Consider the following 19,391-nt stretch of genomic DNA (forward strand, 5'->3'; position numbering starts at 1 on the left):
TAGTCCGTTCCTTCACCCCCTGTTCCTTCACCCCAGAGGGTGAAGGAACGGACTACGGACACCACATACTTTTGTAAGTGTACTTTTTGCTTGCCTTTCCTTCTGCCATAGTTCGGTTGCAGTGGCAATAGCATCATTTCGGTGATTGCGCTACATTATATACATGCCGTTTGGCAGTTAAACAAGTAGCTTAATCTACCTTATAGTGCTCTTCCCTATCACACTGAGCCATTCTGATTGTATGATGATTTACTGTCTGGCCAGTGTTTGTTGGCATAAATAGGCAGTTTGTGTATTTTGGTCTGGCATTTGCCATTGTATACTTAGACAAATATTATCTTGGTGTTATGTGTATAGGTCCGTTCTGTGTACATTGGAGGTTTTTTCTTTGTTTATTGTTTATTGTTGGCATTATTATATTATTAATAAAATTACTGATTTTACTATGGTTTAGTGTGTATTATAGGGGTCTATGGCTTTGTGCGGCGTATTAGACTTCTAAGTGGGTTTTTGAATTTTCACTAATATGTCAGAGCAGTTTACATGAAATTATATCAGGGCTTGTTTGGATGAGCAGCCCAGGATCCAGTAACTATCATCAAGATGTCCACGATAGGGTCTAGAAAAATATAGACTTGTGCAGTCCTCAATGGCATTTTCTATTGATGTAAAACCTCCAGTTCAGAAAAAGAGGACAGGAAAAGTGACACCATTCAATATTTCAAAGAGTATTAGGAAGAACATTAACCAAACCAAGGAAATGGAGCAGAGCATGAACAAGGCAAGAAAAATAGTGTGGAACATTGACCTAACCTAACAAAATGGTGAAGAAAATGGACCAAACCAAGTAAAATGGAGACGAACATGGATTAGACCAAGAAAAATGGAGAACGTGGATCATATTAAGAAACGTTGTGAAGAACATGGACCAAGTCAATTAGAATGGAGAAGAGTATGGACCAAATCAAGAAAAATGGTGAAAAACATGGACAAATAAAGAAAAATGGTGAAAAACAGGAACCAAGCCAAAAAAAGTGGTAAAGAATATAAGCAAAATAAATAAAAATAGTGAACAAGGACCAAACCAAATAAAATAGTGAAGTACATGGACAAAGATATGAAAAATGGAGAGGAACATGGACCAAGCCAAAGAAAACGAAGAAGGAAATGGAAAATGTTGAAAAATGTGGGCCAAACCAAGGATTATAGTGAAGAACGTGGACCAAACAAATGGACATGACGAATAACGTGGATCAAACCAAGGACAATGGTGAAGAACATAAGCGAGATCAAGGAAAATGGTCAACAAGGAACAAACCAAGGTAAATGGTGAAGAATGTAGACTAAGCCAAGGAAAATGGCAAAGAATGTGCACCAAACCAAGGAAGAATGTGGACCATGGCAATGTAAATGGTGAAGAATATAGAACAAGCCAAGAAAATGGAAAAGAATGTGGACCAAAATAAGGAAAATTTTGAAGATCATTGACTAAACCAAGGAAAATCTTCTTCAAGAACTGAAATGACCGGGCATATGCTCCATCTCTTAGTGGAAAATATTATTATCATCTCATCATTTATAGAATTTGGAAAATTCCAAGTATAAATACAACCGCCATGCAGATTTTAGGAAACGCATTATCACTTAGATTTTTTGCTCATTGTTCTGCTGCGTTGTCTTGCGATGCCTGTGATGACACAAAGCTTATTCTTCATTATGCCAGACGTATTGTTCAGTAGGTCAAGGGACATGAGCCATTGTTCATAGGAGCCTGTACATTGACTCTTGTATGTTAATTTGTTGAATGCCTGCTGATTACGTATCGTATCAACCCCTTGCGGTTTACTAGTCTACACACCTTGAAGAACAAAAATACAGGTTAATTGAACAATTAGGGATTACCTCCCCCGTCCTTCCCCCAATCCTGTGAGAATGCTCTGATTGAGAGCTGTGGAATATAAAAAGGGGCTTCTTCTATCTACAGAGAGACTCTGGAGCTGGAAAACACATGCTATGGTCGTGAATGATATCTGCCATCTGGAAGAGTACAGGCTGTGACTACAGACTACAGGTCCTTCTCAAAAAATTAGCATATAGTGTTAAAGTTCATTATTTACCATAATGTAATGATTACAATTAAACTTTCATATATTATAGATTCATTATCCACCAACTGAAATTTGTCAGGTCTTTTATTGTTTTAATACTGATGATTTTGTCATACAACTCCTGATAACCCAAAAAACCTGTCTCAATAAATTAGCATATTTCACCCATCCAATCAAATAAAAGTGTTTTTTAATAACAAACAAAAAAACCATCAAATAATAATGTTCAGTTATGCACTCAATACTTGGTCGGGAATCCTTTGGCAGAAATGACTGCTTCAATGCGGCGTGGCATGGAGGCAATCAGCCTGTGACACTGCTGAGATGTTATGGAGGCCCAGGATGCTTCAATAGCGGCCTTAAGCTCATCCAGAGTGTTGGGTCTTGCGTCTCTCAACTTTCTCTTCACAATATCCCACAGATTCTCTATGGGGTTCAGGTCAGGAGAGTTGGCAGGCCAATTGAGCACAGTAATACCATGGTCAGTAAACCATTTACCAGTGGTTTTGGCACTGTGAGCAGGTGCCAGGTCGTGCTGAAAAATGAAATCTTCATCTCCATAAAGCATTTCACCTGCATTCCCCAGGTAAAGCCACTTTTGAACCATAAACAGCGGCAGAGGCGCCTGACCTGGGCTACAGAGAAGCAGCACTGGACTGTTGCTAAGTGGTCCCAAGTACTTTTTTCTGATGAAAGCAAATTTTGCATGTCATTCGGAAATCAAGGTGCCAGAGTCTGGAGGAAGACTGGGGAGAAGGAAATGCCAAAATGCCTGAAGTCCAGTGTCAAGTACCCACAGTCAGTGATGGTGTGGGGTGCCATGTCAGCTGCTGGTGTTGGTCCACTGTGTTTCATCAAGGGCAGGGTCAATGCAGCTAGCTATCAGGAGATTTTGGAGCACTTCATGCTTCCATCGGCTGAAATGCTTTATGGAGATGAAGATTTCATTTTTCAGCACGACCTGGCACCTGCTCACAGTGCCAAAACCACTGGTAAATGGTTTACTGACCATGGTATTACTGTGCTCAATTGGCCTGCCAACTCTCCTGACCTGAACCCCATAGAGAATCTGTGGGATATTGTGAAGAGAAAGTTGAGAGACGCAAGACCCAACACTCTGGATGAGCTTAAGGCCGCTATTGAAGCGTCCTGGGCCTCCATAACATCTCAGCAGTGTCACAGGCTGATTGCCTCCATGCCACGCCGCATTGAAGCAGTCATTTCTGCCAAAGGATTCCCCACCAAGTATTGAGTGCATAACTGAACATTATTATTTGTTGGTTTTTTTGTTTGTTATTAAAAAACACTTTTATTTGATTGGATGGGTGAAATATGCTAATTTATTGAGACAGGTTTTTTGGGTTATCAGGAGTTGTATGCCAAAATCATCAGTATTAAAACAATAAAAGACCTGACAAATTTCAGTTGGTGGATAATGAATCTATAATATATGAAAGTTTAATTGTAATCATTACATTATGGTAAATAATGAAATTTAACACTATATGCTAATTTTTTGAGAAGGACCTGTATACCTGCAGGAGATACAAAAGTTGGGAGACCGTGGTTATCGTCTGGTACGGGGGCAGTGGAATTACCGTTCCCGGGTTGGGATCTCCTAGACTGGAGGCATTATGTGGTGGCCATCTGCCCGGAATTGCTGTAAGACTGTGGAGGTAAGGAATAAAAATAGTTGCATTGTTAACCTGGCTGGGTGATTATTACAACCCGCCACCTCAGATCTTCACAATGCCTCAGATAAAGTATTCACAAACATCAAAGGCCACGGATCCCAAAAAGGGAATCTCAATTATCATTGCTTATTAACAACCAAAAATTGTGCAATTTACTGACAGAACACCTGGATATAATTATGCCTGGGAAGCCCGATGCCCCACATTTCCAGGTGACAGTGAGGAAGAGAACGAAAGCTCGAACCTGCCCAAAAAGAGATTGAGACAAATGTATCTGAGACATTCACAAGGAATCCAGCAATGAGTACAGAGAGACCAATTAAATACGAAGGAACCGGAAGACAGAAAATGAAAAAGTATTACAACATGATCATAAGGTGGAAAAAGTCACAGAATCACCCCAAAAATAGACATTCAGTAGCATCAGTACAATACAGCAGTATTATAGTAGTTATATTCCTGTACATAGGAGCAGTATTATAGTAGTTATATTCTTGTACATAGGAGCAGTATTATAGTAGCTATATTCTTGTACATAGGGGACAGTATTATAGTAGTTATATTCTTGTAAATAGGAGCAGTATTATAGTAGTTGTATTCTTGTACATAGGAGCAGTATTATAGTAGTTATATTCCTGTACATAGGAGCAGTATTATAGTAGTTATATTCTTGTACATAGGGGACAGTATTATAGTAGTTATATTCTTGTAAATAGGAGCAGTATTATAGTAGTTATATTCTTGTACATAGGGGGCAGTATTATAGTAGTTGTATTCTTGTACATAGGAGCAGTATTATAGTAGTTATATTATTGTACATAGGGGCAGTATTATAGTAGTTATATTCTTGTACATAGGGGGCAGTATTATAGTAGTTATATTCTTGTACATAGGGGGCAGTATTATAGTAGTTATATTCTTGTGCATAGGAGCAGTATTATAGTAGTTATATTCCTGTACATAGGAGCAGTATTATAGTAGTTATATTCTTGTACATAGGGGACAGTATTATAGTAGTTATATTCTTGTAAATAGGAGCAGTATTATAGTAGTTATATTCTTGTACATAGGGGGCAGTATTATAGTAGTTGTATTCTTGTACATAGGAGCAGTATAATAGTAGTTATATTATTGTACATAGGGGCAGTATTATAGTAGTTATATTCTTGTACATAGGGGGCAGTATTATAGTAGTTGTATTCTTGTACATAGGAGCAGTATTATAGTAGTTATATTCCTGCACATAGGGGACAGTATTATAGTAGTTATATTCTTGTACATAGGGGACAGTATTATAGTAGTTATATTCTTGTAAATAGGAGCAGTATTATAGTAGTTATATTCTTGTACATAGGGGGCAGTATTATAGTAGTTGTATTCTTGTACATAGGAGCAGTATAATAGTAGTTATATTATTGTACATAGGGGCAGTATTATAGTAGTTATATTCTTGTACATAGGGGGCAGTATTATAGTAGTTGTATTCTTGTACATAGGAGCAGTATTATAGTAGTTATATTCCTGCACATAGGGGACAGTATTATAGTAGTTATATTCTTGTAAATAGGAGCAGTATTATAGTAGTTATATTCTTGTACATAGGAGCAGTATTATAGTAGTTATATTCTTGTACATAGGGGCAGTATTATAGTAGTTATATTCTTGTACATAGGAGCAGTATTATAGTAGTTATGTTCTTGTACATAGGAGCAGTATTATAGTAGTTATATTCTTGTACATAGGAGCAGTATTATAGTAGTTATATTCTTGTGCATAGAAAAGCGGAGGATCATCTGGTGGCCGCCGTAATAGGAATCCACCACAGTGGGGCGTGCAAGATGCCGATCGGTTGCCCTGGAGCAAGTGTCCACAATTTGTGTCTTTTCTCATAAACAAAGAAAAATGTGCTAACTTTTTTAACCTTTCTCTAAATGGTCTCATCAGTCAACACTTTAGTGTCCGCTGGAACCTGTTTGTCTTCTCCTGTCATGTCTCCCACATAGCAGAAGTGCGGCCATTGTGCTGCCGTCTTCTTATATTTGTACTCATAGTACATTAAGTACTAGGATAGTCTTACCCTATACGAAAGCAATAAAGAAAACAATGGTGATCGAAAAATGATTGACGGGAACTATAGATAAAAATCTGCCTTATAGCCTCCCTTTATGCCTATGACTTTCTATCTTTTGACCACAATCTTTATGACTAATTAATCAATAATGGTCTGGATCAGTTCAATTTATTGGAAGATGAAACAAAAAACGTACGAGTAGAAACATCTTGGAATATGGAAAATAAACATTTTCACTAATATGTCAGAGCAGTTTACATGAAATTATTACAGGGCTTGTTTGGATGAGCAATCCAGGATCCAGTAACTATCATCAAGATGTCCACGATAGGGTCTAGAAAAAGATAGACTTGTGCAGTCCTCAATGGCATTTTCTATTGATGTAAAACCTCCAGTTCAGAAAAATAGGACAGGAAAAGTGACACCATTCAATATTTTAAAGAGGATTAGGAAGAACATTGACCAAACCAAGGAAATGGAGCCGAGCATGAACAAGGCAAGAAAAATAGTGTAGAACATGGACCTAACCTAACAAAATGTAAAGAAAATGGACCAAACCAAGTAAAATGGAGACGAACATAAACCAGACCAAGGAAAATGGGGTAAAGCATGGACCAGTCCAAGGAAAATGGTGAAGTACATGGACCAAGCAAAGGAAAATGGTGAAGGACAAGGACCAAGCCAAAGAAAATGGTGAAGGACAAGGACCAAGTCAAGGAAAATAGCATAGGACATGGACCCAGCCAAGAAAAATCATGAAAAAAAAGGAACTAAACCAAGGAAAATGGGGTAAAGCATGGACCAGTCCAAGGAAAATGGCAAAGAACATGTACCAATCCAAGAAAAATGGTGAAGAACATGGACAAAGCCAAGGAAAATGGTGACGAAAATGCACTAAACCAAGTAAAATGGAGACAAACATGAACCAGACCAAGGAAAATGTGGTAAAGCATGGACTAGTCCAAGGAAAATGGCAAAGAACATGGACCAAGTCAAGGAAAATGGTGAAGAACATGGACCAAGCCAAGGAAAATGGTGAAGGACAAGGACCAAGCCAAGTAAAATAGCATAGGACATGGACCCAGCCAAGAAAAATTGTGAAAAACATGGATCAAGCCAAGGAAAATACTGAAGATGGACCTAGTCAAGAAAAACAGAAAAGAACATGGACCAAGACAAGGTAAATGGAAAAGAAGATGGACCAAACCAGTTAAAATGGTGAAGAACATGGATTAAACCAAGAAAAATGGAGAACGTGGATCACAAATAAATTAGTAAAGTACATGGACAAAGATATGGAAAATGGAGAGGAACATGGACCAAGCCAAAGAAAACGAAGAAGGAAATGGAAAATTTTGAAAAATGTGGGCCAAACCAAGGATTATAGTGAAGAACGTGGACCAAACAAATGGACATGACGAATAACGTGGATCAAACCAAGGACAATGGTGAAGAACATAAGCGAGATCAAGGAAAATGGTCAACAAGGAACAAACCAAGGTAAATGGTGAAGAATATAGACTAAGCCAAGGAAAATGGCAAAGAATGTGCACCAAACCAAGGAAGAATGTGGGCCATGGCAATGTAAATGGTGAAGAATATAGAACAAGCCAAGAAAATGGAAAAGAATGTGGACCAAAATAAGGAAAAGTTTGAAGATAATTGACTAAACCAAGGAAAATCTTCTTCAAGAACTGAAATGACCGGGCATATGCTCCATCTCTTAGTGGAAAATATTATTATCATCTCATCATTTATAGAATTTGGAAAATTCCAAGTATAAATACAACCGCCATGCAGATTTTAGGAAACGCATTATCACTTTGATTTTTTGCTCATTGTTCTGCTGCCTTGTCTTGCGATGCCTGTGATGACACAAAGCTTATTCTTCATTATGCCAGACGTATTGTTCAGTAGGTCAAGGGACATGAGCCATTGTTCATAGGAGCCTGTACATTGACTCTTGTATGTTAATTTGTTGAATGCCTGCTGATTACGTATCGTATCAACCCCTTGCGGTTTACTAGTCTACACACCTTGAAGAACAAAAATACAGGTTAATTGAACAATTAGGGATTACCTCCCCCGTCCTTCCCCCAATCCTGTGAGAATGCTCTGATTGAGAGCTGTGGAATATAAAAAGGGGCTTCCTCTATCTACAGAGAGACTCTGGAGCTGGAAAACACATGCTATGGTGGTGATATCTGCCATCTGGAAGAGTACAGGCTGTGACTACAGACTATACCTGCAGGAGATACAAAAGTTGGGAGACCGTGGTTATCGTCTGGTACGGGGGCAGTGGAATTACCGTTCCCGGGTTGGGATCTCCTAGACTGGAGGCATTATGTGGTGGCCATCTGCCCGGAATTGCTGTAAGACTGTGGAGGTAAGGAATAAAAATAGTTGCATTGTTAACCTGGCTGGGTGATTATTACAACCCGCCACCTCAGATCTTCACAATGCCTCAGATAAAGTATTCACAAACATCAAAGGCCACGGATCCCAAAAAGGGAATCTCAATTATCATTGCTTATTAACAACCAAAAATTGTGCAATTTACTGACAGAACACCTGGATATAATTATGCCTGGGAAGCCCGATGCCCCACATTTCCAGGTGACAGTGAGGAAGAGAACGAAAGCTCGAACCTGCCCAAAAAGAGATTGAGACAAATGTATCTGAGACATTCACAAGGAATCCAGCAATGAGTACAGAGAGACCAATTAAATACGAAGGAACCGGAAGACAGAAAATGAAAAAGTATTACAACATGATCATAAGGTGGAAAAAGTCACAGAATCACCCCAAAAATAGACATTCAGTAGCATCAGTACAATACAGCAGTATTATAGTAGTTATATTCCTGTACATAGGAGCAGTATTATAGTAGTTATATTCTTGTACATAGGAGCAGTATTATAGTAGTTATATTCCTGTACATAGGAGCAGTATTATAGTAGTTGTATTCTTGTACATAGGAGCAGTATTATAGTAGTTATATTCTTGTACATAGAGGGCAGTATTATAGTAGCTATATTATTGTACATAGGAGCAGTATAATAGTAGTTATATTCTTGTACATAGGAGGTAGTATTATAGTAGCTATATTCTTGTACATGGGGCAGTATTATAGTAGTTATATTCTTGTACATGGGGAAGTATTATAGTAGTTGTATTCTTGTACTTAGGGGCACTATTATAGTAGTTATATTCTTGTACATAGGAGCAGTATTATAGTAGTTATATTCTTGTAGATAGGGGCAGTATTATAGTGGTTATATTCTTGTACATAGGGGCAGTATTATAGTAGTTATATTCTTGCACATAGGGGCAGTATTATAGTAGTTATATTCTTGTACATAGGGGCAGTATTATAGTAGTTATATTCTTGTACATAGGAGCAGTATTATAACAGTAATATTCTTGTACATAGGAGCAATATTATAGTAGTTATATTCTTGCACATAGGGGCAGTATTATAGTAGTTATATTCTTGTACATAGGAGCAGTATTATAGTAGTTATATTCTTGTATATAGGAGCAGTATTTTAGCAGTAATATTCTTGTACATAGGAGCAATATTATAGTAGTTATATTCTTGTACATAGGGGCAGTATTATAGTAGTTATATTCTTGTACATAGGAGCAGTATTATAGTAGTTATATTCTTGTACATAGGAGCAGTATTATAGTAGTTATATTCTTGTACATAGGAGCAGTATTATAGTAGTTATATTCTTGTACATAGGGGCAGTATTATAGTAGTTATATTCTTGTATATAGGGGGCAGTATTATAGTAGTTATATTCTTGTATATAGTGGCAGTATTAGTATTAGTCTAAGGGTTTTTCCGTCTGTCTGTCTGTCTGTCTGTCTTTCTGTCTGTCTGTTCTGGAAATCCCGGCTCTCTGATTGGTCGAGGCCGCCAGGCCTCGACCAATCAGAGACCGGCACAGCATCAACGTAGAAATCCCGCGTCTCTGATTGGTCGAGGCCGCCAGGCCTCGACCAATCAGCAACAGGCACAGCGACGATGATGTCATAAAGGACGTAGAAATCCCGCGTCTCTGATTGGTCGAGGACGGCAGGCCTCGACCATTCAGCAACGGGCACAGCGACGATGATGTCATAAAGGACGTAGACATCCCGCGTTTCTGATTGGTCGAGGCCGCCAGGCCTCGACCAATCAGCGACGGGCAGAGCGACAATGATGTCATAATGGTTGCCATGGCGACGATGTCATAAAGGTTGCCTCGACCAATCAACGACAGGCACAGTCTGCCGCGAATTCTGGAATCATCATTGTCCATATACTACGGGGACATGCATATTCTAGAATACCCGATGCGTTAGAATCGGGCCACAATCTAGTAGTAGTTATATTCTTGTACATAGGGGCAGTATTATAGTAGTTATATTCTTGTACATAGGGGCAGTATTATAGTAGTTATATTCTTGTACGTAGGAGCAGTATTATAGTAGTTATATTCTTGTACATAGGAGCAGTATTATAGTAGTTATATTCTTGTACATAGGAGCAGTATTATAGTAGTTATATTCTTGTACATAGGGGCAGTATTATAGTAGTTATATTCTTGTTTATAGGAGCAGTATTATAGTAGTTATATTCTTGTACATAGGGGAAGTATTATAGTAGTTATATTCTTGTACATAGGAGCAGTATTATAGTAGTTATATTCTTGTACATAGGGGCAGTATTATAGTAGTTATATTCTTGTATATAGGAGCAGTATTATAGTAGTTATATTCTTGTACATAGGGGAAGTATTATAGTAGTTATATTCTTGTACATAGGGGCAGTATTATAGTAGTTATATTCTTGTATATAGGGGCAGTATTATAGTAGTTATATTCTTGTACATAGGAGCAGTATTATAGTAGTTATATTCTTGTACATAGGGGCAGTATTATAGTAGTTATATTCTTGTATATAGGGGCAGTATTATAGTAGTTATATTCTTGTACATAGGGGCAGTATTATAGTAGTTATATTCCTGTACATTGGTAGCAGTATTATAGTAGTTATATTCTTGTACATAGTGGCTGTATTATAGTAGTTATATTCTTGTACATAGCGGCAGTATTATAGTAGTTATATTCTTGTACATAGTGGCAGTATTATAGTAGTTATATTCTTGTACATAGTGGCAGTATTATAGTAGTTATATTCTTGTATATAGGGAGCAGTATTATAGTAGTTATATTCTTATACATAGGAGCAGTATTATAGTAGTTATATTCTTTTACATAGGAGCAGTATTATAATAGCTATATTCTTGTACATAGGAGCAGTATTATAGTAGTTATATTCTTGTACATAAGGGGCAGTATTATAGTAGTTATATTCTTGTACATAGGAGCAGTATTATAGTAGTTATATTCTTGTACATAGGAGCAGTATTATAGTAGTTATATTCTTGTACATAGGAACAGTATTCTAGTAGTTATATTCTTTTACATAGGGGGCAGTATTATAGTAGTTATATTCTTGTATATAGGAGCAGTATTATAGTAGTTATAATATTGTGTAGAATGTCCCTGGTGATCCCTGTATTACCTGTACACTGACACTATATACAGATCATCTATGTATAATGTCACTGGTAATCACTGTGTTACCTGTACACTATACACTATATACAGAGCTCCTGTGTATCATGTCACCTATGATCACTGTATTACTTGTGCACAACACTATATGCAGAGCTCCTGTGTATAATGTCACTGGTGATCGCTGTATTACTTGTACACTGACACTATACACCAGGGGTGTCAAACTGCATTCCTCGAGGGCTGCAAACAGGTCATGTTTTCAGGATTTCCTTGTACTGCACAGGTGATAATTTAATCACCTACACACAATGATTGCAGCACCTTGTGCAATGCTAAGGAAATCTTGAAAACACGCAAGGTTTGCGGCCCTCGAGGAATGCAGTTTGACACCCCTGCTATACACTTTGTAATATATAAGCTCCTGTGTATAATGGCACTTATGGTAAAATTACTATTGTTTTTAATGATCAGTATTGTAGCATTCGGTCACTATGTAATATATGATACGGCCATGGGGTGGAGGTATTTGTCCCTTGTATGTGGTATTATTCGGTCACTATGTGGTGGTGTTATGTGGTCTGGTCATGGTGTGGTGGTATTTGATCCTTGTATGTGGTATTATGTGGTCACTATATGGTGGTAATATGTAGTCTGATTATGGTGTGGTGGTATTTGTCCCTTGTATGTGGTATTATTCGGTCACTATGTGGTGGTTTTATGTGGTCTGGTCATGGAGTGGTGGTATTTGATCATTGTATGTGGTATTATTTGGTCACTATGTGGTGGTAATATGTAGTCTGGTTATGGTGTGGGGGTATTTGTCCCTTGTATGTGGTATTATTCGGTTACTATGTGGTGCTAATATGAGGTGTGTTCATGGTATGGCGGCATTTGTCCCTTGTTTGTGGCATTATAGGTCACTATGTGGTGATAAAATGTAGTCTGGTCATGGTGTGGTGGTATTTGTCCCTTGTATGTGGTATTATTTAGTTACTATGTGGTGGCAATATGTGGTCTGGTCATGGTTTGGGGGTATTTGTCCCTTGTATGTGGTATTATTCGGTTACTATGTGGTAGTAATATGTGGTCTGTCATGATGTGATGGTATTTGTCCCTTGTATTGGGTATTATTCGGTTACTATGTGGTGGTAATATGTGGTCTGGTCATGGTGTGGCAGTATTTGTCCCTTGTATGTGGTGTTATTCAGTCACTACGTGGTGGTAATATGTGGTCTGGTCATGGTGTGGCAGTATTTGTCCCTTGTATGTGGTGTTATTCAGTCACTACGTGGTGGTAATATGTGGTCTGGTCATGGTGTGGGGGTATTTTTCCCTTGTATGTGGTATTATTTGGTTACTGTGTGGTCGTAATATGTGATCTGGTCATGGTGTGGGGGTATTTGTCCCTTGTATGTGGTATTATTCGGTTACTATGTGGTGGTAATATGTGGTGCGGGCAGCCGTTTACTGTAATGGATAGGTTCGTTGGGGGGTGACGTGAGATGGGGGAAAGACAATGAATTCTGTTTTGTCCATGTTAAGTTTAAGAAATCTAGCGGAGAAGAAGGCTGAAATAGCGGATAGACATTGAGGGATTCTGGTTAGTAGGGAGGTGATATCTGGTCCAGAGATGTAGATCTGTGTGTCATCAGCATAGAGATGATACTGAAAGCCATGAGATTCTATGAGCTGTCCCAGGCCAAAGGTGTAAATGGAGAAGAGCAGGGGCCCTAGGACTAAACCTTGCGGGACTCCGACAGATAGGGGGCGAGGTGAGGAGGTGGTGTGTGAGTGGGAGACGCTGAATGTCCGGGCTGTTAGGTATGACGAGATCCAGGATAGGGCCAAGTCTGTGATGCCAAGGGATGAGAGGGAATGTAATAATAGGGAATGGTCCTCTGTGTCAAAGGCAGCCGACAGGTCGAGGAGGAGGAGGACAGAGTAGTGTCGCTTGCTCTTGGCGGTTAATAGATCATTGGTGACCTTAGTTAGGGCAGTTTCAGTGGAGTGGTGTGACCAGAAGCCTGATTGTAAGCGGTCGAAAAGGTAACAGGAAGAGAGATGGGAGGACAGTTCAAGATGGACGTGTTGTTCCAGTAGTTTTGAGGCATAGGGGAGAAGTGATATAGGGCGATAGCTAGATACAGAGGATGGGTCGAGAGAGGGCTTTTTGAGGATAGGTGTGATGGAGGCATGTTTAAAGCTTGAGGGGAAAACACCAGTTGTTAGTGATAGGTTGAAAAGATAGGCTAGGGTTGGGATGAAGACTGTGGCGAGGTTTGGGATGAAGTGGGAAGGGATCGGCCAAGTGCACAGGTGGTGAGATGCGATCTTGAGAGTAGAGTGAAGAGTTGATCTTCTATAATAGTGGAGAAGTTGGTTTTCGAGGAGGAGGGTTGGGTAGTTAGGAGGAAGGGCTCTGGGGTCTGATCTGGTCATGTTGTGATGGTGGTATTTAATCCTTGTATGTGGTATTATTCGGTCACTATGTGGTGGTATTATGCGATCTGGTCATGGTGTGACAGTATTGTTCCTTATATGTGGTATTATTCGGTTACTATGTGGTGGTAATATGTGAGCTGGACATGGTGTGGTGGCAGTTGTCCCTTGTATGTGGTATTATTTGGTCACTGTGTGGTGGCAGTATGTGATCTGGTTATGGTGTGGGGGTATTTGCCCCTGGTATGTGGTATTGTTTGGTCACTCTGTGGTGGTAAGTGGTCTGGTAATGGTGCGACAGTATTTGTCCCTTGTATGTGGTATTATTCGGTTATTATGTGGTGGTAATATGTGATCTGGTCGTGGTGTGACAGTATTGTTCCTTATATGTAGTATCAGCTACTATGTGGTGGTAATATGTGGGCTTGACATGGTGTGGTGGTATTTGTCCCTTGTATGTGGTATTATTTTGTTACTATGTGGTGGTAATATGTGATCTGGTCATGTGTCGTGGTATTTGTCCCTTATATATGGTATTATTTGGTCACTGGTGGTAATATGTGGTCTGGTCACGGTGTGACAGTATTGTTCCCTATATGTAGTATTTTTCAGTTACGATGTGGTGGTAATATGTGATCTGGTCATAGTGTGGTGGCATTTGTTCCTTGTATGTGGTATTATTTGGTCACTATGTGGTGGTGGTATGTGGTCTGGTCATGATGTGGCGGTATTTGTCCCTTGTATGTGGTATTATTTGGTCACTATGTGGTGGTGGTATGTGGTCTGGTCATGGTGTGGTTGTATTTCTCCCTTGTATGTGGTATTATTAGGTCACTATGTGGTGGTGGTATGTGGTCTGGTCATGTGTGACAGTATTTGTTCCTTGCATGTTGTATTATTGTTCATTTAAAAATAATGTATGTGACACATTCCCTTAAAGAAAATACACAAAAATATAACTAATATGAGTATTGGATATTTTAGCAAATATTTAATGGGTTAAAGTAGGGTAGGGTATGTGTTATGACCTGGTGGTCAGGACAATAATGGACCTGGTGGTTAAGAGCACACGGAATGACCAGATAGTTACTGATAATAAAGTACGAGCTCTGGGACGTGGGAACTCTGCTGACCGCAATCCCTAATCCTATCAAACACACTAGAAATAGCCGTGGATTGCGCCTAACGCTCCCTATGCAACTCGGCACAGCCTAAGGAACTAGCTAGCCCTGAAGATAGAAAAATAAAGCCTACCTTGCCTCAGAGAAATTCCCCAAAGGAAAAGGCAGCCCCCCACATATAATGACTGTGAGTAAAGATGAAAATACAAACACAGAGATGAAATAGATTTAGCAAAGTGAGGCCCGACTTACTGAACAGACCGAGGATAGGAAAGGTTACTTTGCGGTCAGCACAAAAACCTACAAAAAGACCACGCAGAGGGCGCAAAAAGACCCTCCGCACCGACTCACGGTGCGGAGGCGCTCCCTCTGCGTCCCAGAGCTTCCAGCAAGCAAGACAACAATAAAAATAGCAAGCTGGATAGAAAAATAGCAAACCAAAGAAATACAAGCTGGAACTTAGCTTCTGCTGGGAAGACAGGTCACAAGAACGATCCAGGAGTGAACTAGACCAATACTGGAACATTGACAGGTGGCATGGAGCAAAGATCTAAGTGGAGTTAAATAGAGCAGCCAGCTAACGACTTAACCTCGTCACCTGAGGAAGGAAACTCAGAAACACCCACCAGAGGAAGTCCATGGACAGAACCAGCCGAAGTACCATTCATGACCACAGGAGGGAGCCCGACAACAGAATTCACAACAGGTATGGCCAAAAGAGTCTACCTAGTCATGGTGGCTTAAAAAAAACCCTTGTAGCCAAAGCAAAAGCTGCTGGCTGTGTATGTGATCTGGTGTTAGATGGGAATGATAATGTGTGATTGGGGAGGACGTGGTGCAGATGAGGAGTTTCTCTATGAGTGGGCGGTGGGACTGTGGAATTGTCCAGGGTTGGCGGCGGAGTTGGTGTGGAACCTGGGTGGAGTCTCAATGGGGCCCGAAAATGTTGCCAGTATGGGGCCCCGAAATTCCTGGTGGCAGCCCTGGGCATTAGTACAGAAGTCTATGAATCGTCCCCTTGTGTCTGGGTCGCCCTGTACCGTGTCTTACAATGTGCCGCCCTTTCAGCCTCGGGAGTCTGCACGTTGTGTACGGGGCCGCGCTGTGACCCTGGGTTTGGATGCTTTTCTTTCTTTGCTGCCCGTGGGAACAAGAATGTGTTAATGACTGAGGATTGTAATAGAACCGGTTGCCTCAGGATTTCTCATGACTGATTATTAAGCTGTAAATAAATGACTTGGCGCGGGAAGAGGAGTATTTGATAACAAAAGGAATAGTGGGCGCCACCGGTGAGAGATCGAGCGTGACGGTAACAAGCGGACGACTTCCAGCGGATAATGCGCGGCTGCTTTTCAGAAATACTTGGTAACCTTAGGGGACTTGTGTTGTGTCGGGATCTATGGAGATGAATGTACCCGAGGCCACAAAGCCTCCATTGTGACTGGGGCAGGTAACAGGGACGTGCCAGGGCCAAGGAATCACCTGAGCGCTCCGCGGTGGGGCCCTCGGGACACAATCTGTGACTTGTGCCAGGAACGGTTCTTACGCTTCACTGGACGTTCGTGTTCCCAGAAGGATGGAGGTTACATTACATCAGGGCAGATTGCGGCAGAGATGACCTCTATCCTTCTAAACTAAGGCCACATAAGAAGAAGAGAATCTCTGCGGGAGGCCGAGGACTGGAGGCTCCTGGAAGCAACCAGAATGTGCCATGTCCCTGCGTCCACTGAGAGAGCGGTCATGTGTTTACATGGTATAGCGCCCCCTGGTGCGCACAGTGTGTATTAATGTGCACATCCCCCTCTGTTTATAGCGCCCCCTGGTATGCACAGTGTGTATTAATGGGCACAAACCCCTCTGTATATAGCGCCCCTGGTGCGCACAGTGTGTATTAATGGGCACATCCCTCTATACAGTGGGGCAAAAAAGTATTTAGTCAGTCAGCAATAGTGCAAGTTCCACCACTTAAAAAGATGAGAGGCGTCTGTAATTTACATCATAGGTAGACCTCAACTATGGGAGACAAACTGAGAAAAAAAATCCAGAAAATCACATTGTCTGTTTTTTTAACATTTTATTTGCATATTATGGTGGAAAATAAGTATTTGGTCAGAAACAAAATTTCATCTCAATACTTTGTAATATATCCTTTGTTGGCAATGACAGAGGTCAAACGTTTTCTGTAAGTCTTCACAAGGTTGCCACACACTGTTGTTGGTATGTTGGCCCATTCCTCCATGCAGATCTCCTCTAAAGCAGTGATGTTTTTGGCTTTTCGCTTGGCAACACGGACTTTCAACTCCCTCCAAAGGTTTTCTATAGGGTTGAGATCTGGAGACTGGCTAGGCCACTCCAGGACCTTGAAATGCTTCTTACGAAGCCACTCCTTCGTTGCCCTGGCGGTGTGCTTTGGATCATTGTCATGTTGAAAGACCCAGCCACGTTTCATCTTCAATGCCCTTGCTGATGAAAGGAGGTTTGCACTCAAAATCTCACGATACATGGCCCCATTCATTCTTTCATGTACCCGGATCAGTCGTCCTGGCCCCTTTGCAGAGAAACAGCCCCAAAGCATGATGTTTCCACCACCATGCTTTACAGTAGGTATGGTGTTTGATGGATGCAACTCAGTACTCTTTTTCCTCCAAACACGACAAGTTGTGTTTCTACCAAACAGTTCCAGTTTGGTTTCATCAGACCATTGGACATTCTCCCAAAACTCCTCTGGATCATCCAAATGCTCTCTAGCAAACTTCAGACGGGCCCGGACATGTACTGGCTTAAGCAGTGGGACACATCTGGCACTGCAGGATCTGAGTCCATGGTGGCGTAGTGTGTTACTTATGGTAGGCCTTGTTACATTGGTCCCAGCTCTCTGCAGTTCATTCACTAGGTCCCCCCGCGTGGTTCTGGGATTTTTGCTCACCGTTCTTGTGATCATTCTGACCCCACGGAGTGGGATTTTGCGTGGAGCCCCAGATCGAGGGAGATTATCAGTGGTCTTGTATGTCTTCCATTTTCTAATTATTGCTCCCACTGTTGATTTCTTCACTCCAAGCTGGTTGGCTATTGCAGATTCAGTCTTCCCAGCCTGGTGCAGGGCTACAATTTTGTTTGTGGTGTCCTTTGACAGCTCTTTGGTCTTCACCATAGTGGAGTTTGGAGTCAGACTGTTTGAGGGTGTGCACAGGTGTCTTTTTATACTGATAACAAGTTTAAACAGGTGCCATTACTACAGGTAATGAGTGGAGGAAAGAGGAGACTCTTAAAGAAGAAGTTACAGGTCTGTGAGAGCCAGAAATCTTGAGTGTTTGTTTCTGACCAAATACTTATTTTCCACCATAATATGCAAAAAAAATGATTAAAAAACAGACAATGTGATTTTCTGGATTTTTTTTTCTCAGTTTGTCTCCCATAGTTGAGGTCTACCTATGATGTAAATTACAGACGCCTCTCATCTTTTTAAGTGGTGGAACTTGCACTATTGCTGACTGACTAAATACTTTTTTGCCCCACTGTATATGGCGCCCCCTGGTGTGCACAGTGTATATTAATGGGCACATCCCCCCCTCTGAGTATAGCGCCCCCTGGTGTGCACAGTGTATATTAATGGCATGTATATCCATGACTGGGATCAGTGTAGATCTTATCTGGTGGAAGGTGTTAAAGTAGATGTTACCAGGCTGAATGTATTTTATCTTAAAAAAAAAAAGAAAAAAAAGCCTCTGGTTTGCTGGCCCCAGCTGCCAAATTATCCTCAATCAGCTCACACAATCCATCTCTTCTGACCCAGCAGTTTGGACTATAAATTTATAAATTATAAATTTGTAAATAAATAATAAATGTAAATAAATTTATAAATAAACAGTGCTGGCTGCAGACAGGATCTTATCCTATATCTCTGTATACAGGGAGCTCCCCCTAGTGGTGGCTGCAGACAGGATCTTATCATGTATCTCTGTATACAGGGAGCTCCCCCTAGTGGTGGCTGCAGACAGGATCTTATGTATCTCTGTATACAGGGAGCTCCCCTAGTGGTGGCTGCAGACAGGATCTTATCACGTATCTCTGTATACAGGGAGCTCCCTCTAGTGCTGGCTGCAGACAGGATCTTATCCTATATCTCTGTATACAGGGAGCTCCCTCTAGTGGTGGCTGCAGACAGGATCTTATCCTATATCTCTGTATACAGGGAGCTCCCTCTAGTGGTGACTGCAGACAGGATCTTATCCTATATCTCTGTATACAGGGAGCTCCCCCTAGTGGTGGCTGCAGACAGGATCTTATCCTGTATCTCTGTATACAGGGAGCTCCCCCTAGTGGTGACTGCAGACAGGATCTTATCATGTATCTCTGTATACAGGGAGCTCCCCCTAGTGGTAAC

Source organism: Ranitomeya imitator, chromosome 8 (genome assembly GCF_032444005.1).
Source record: "Ranitomeya imitator isolate aRanImi1 chromosome 8, aRanImi1.pri, whole genome shotgun sequence".
Lineage (NCBI taxonomy): Eukaryota > Metazoa > Chordata > Amphibia > Anura > Dendrobatidae > Ranitomeya > Ranitomeya imitator.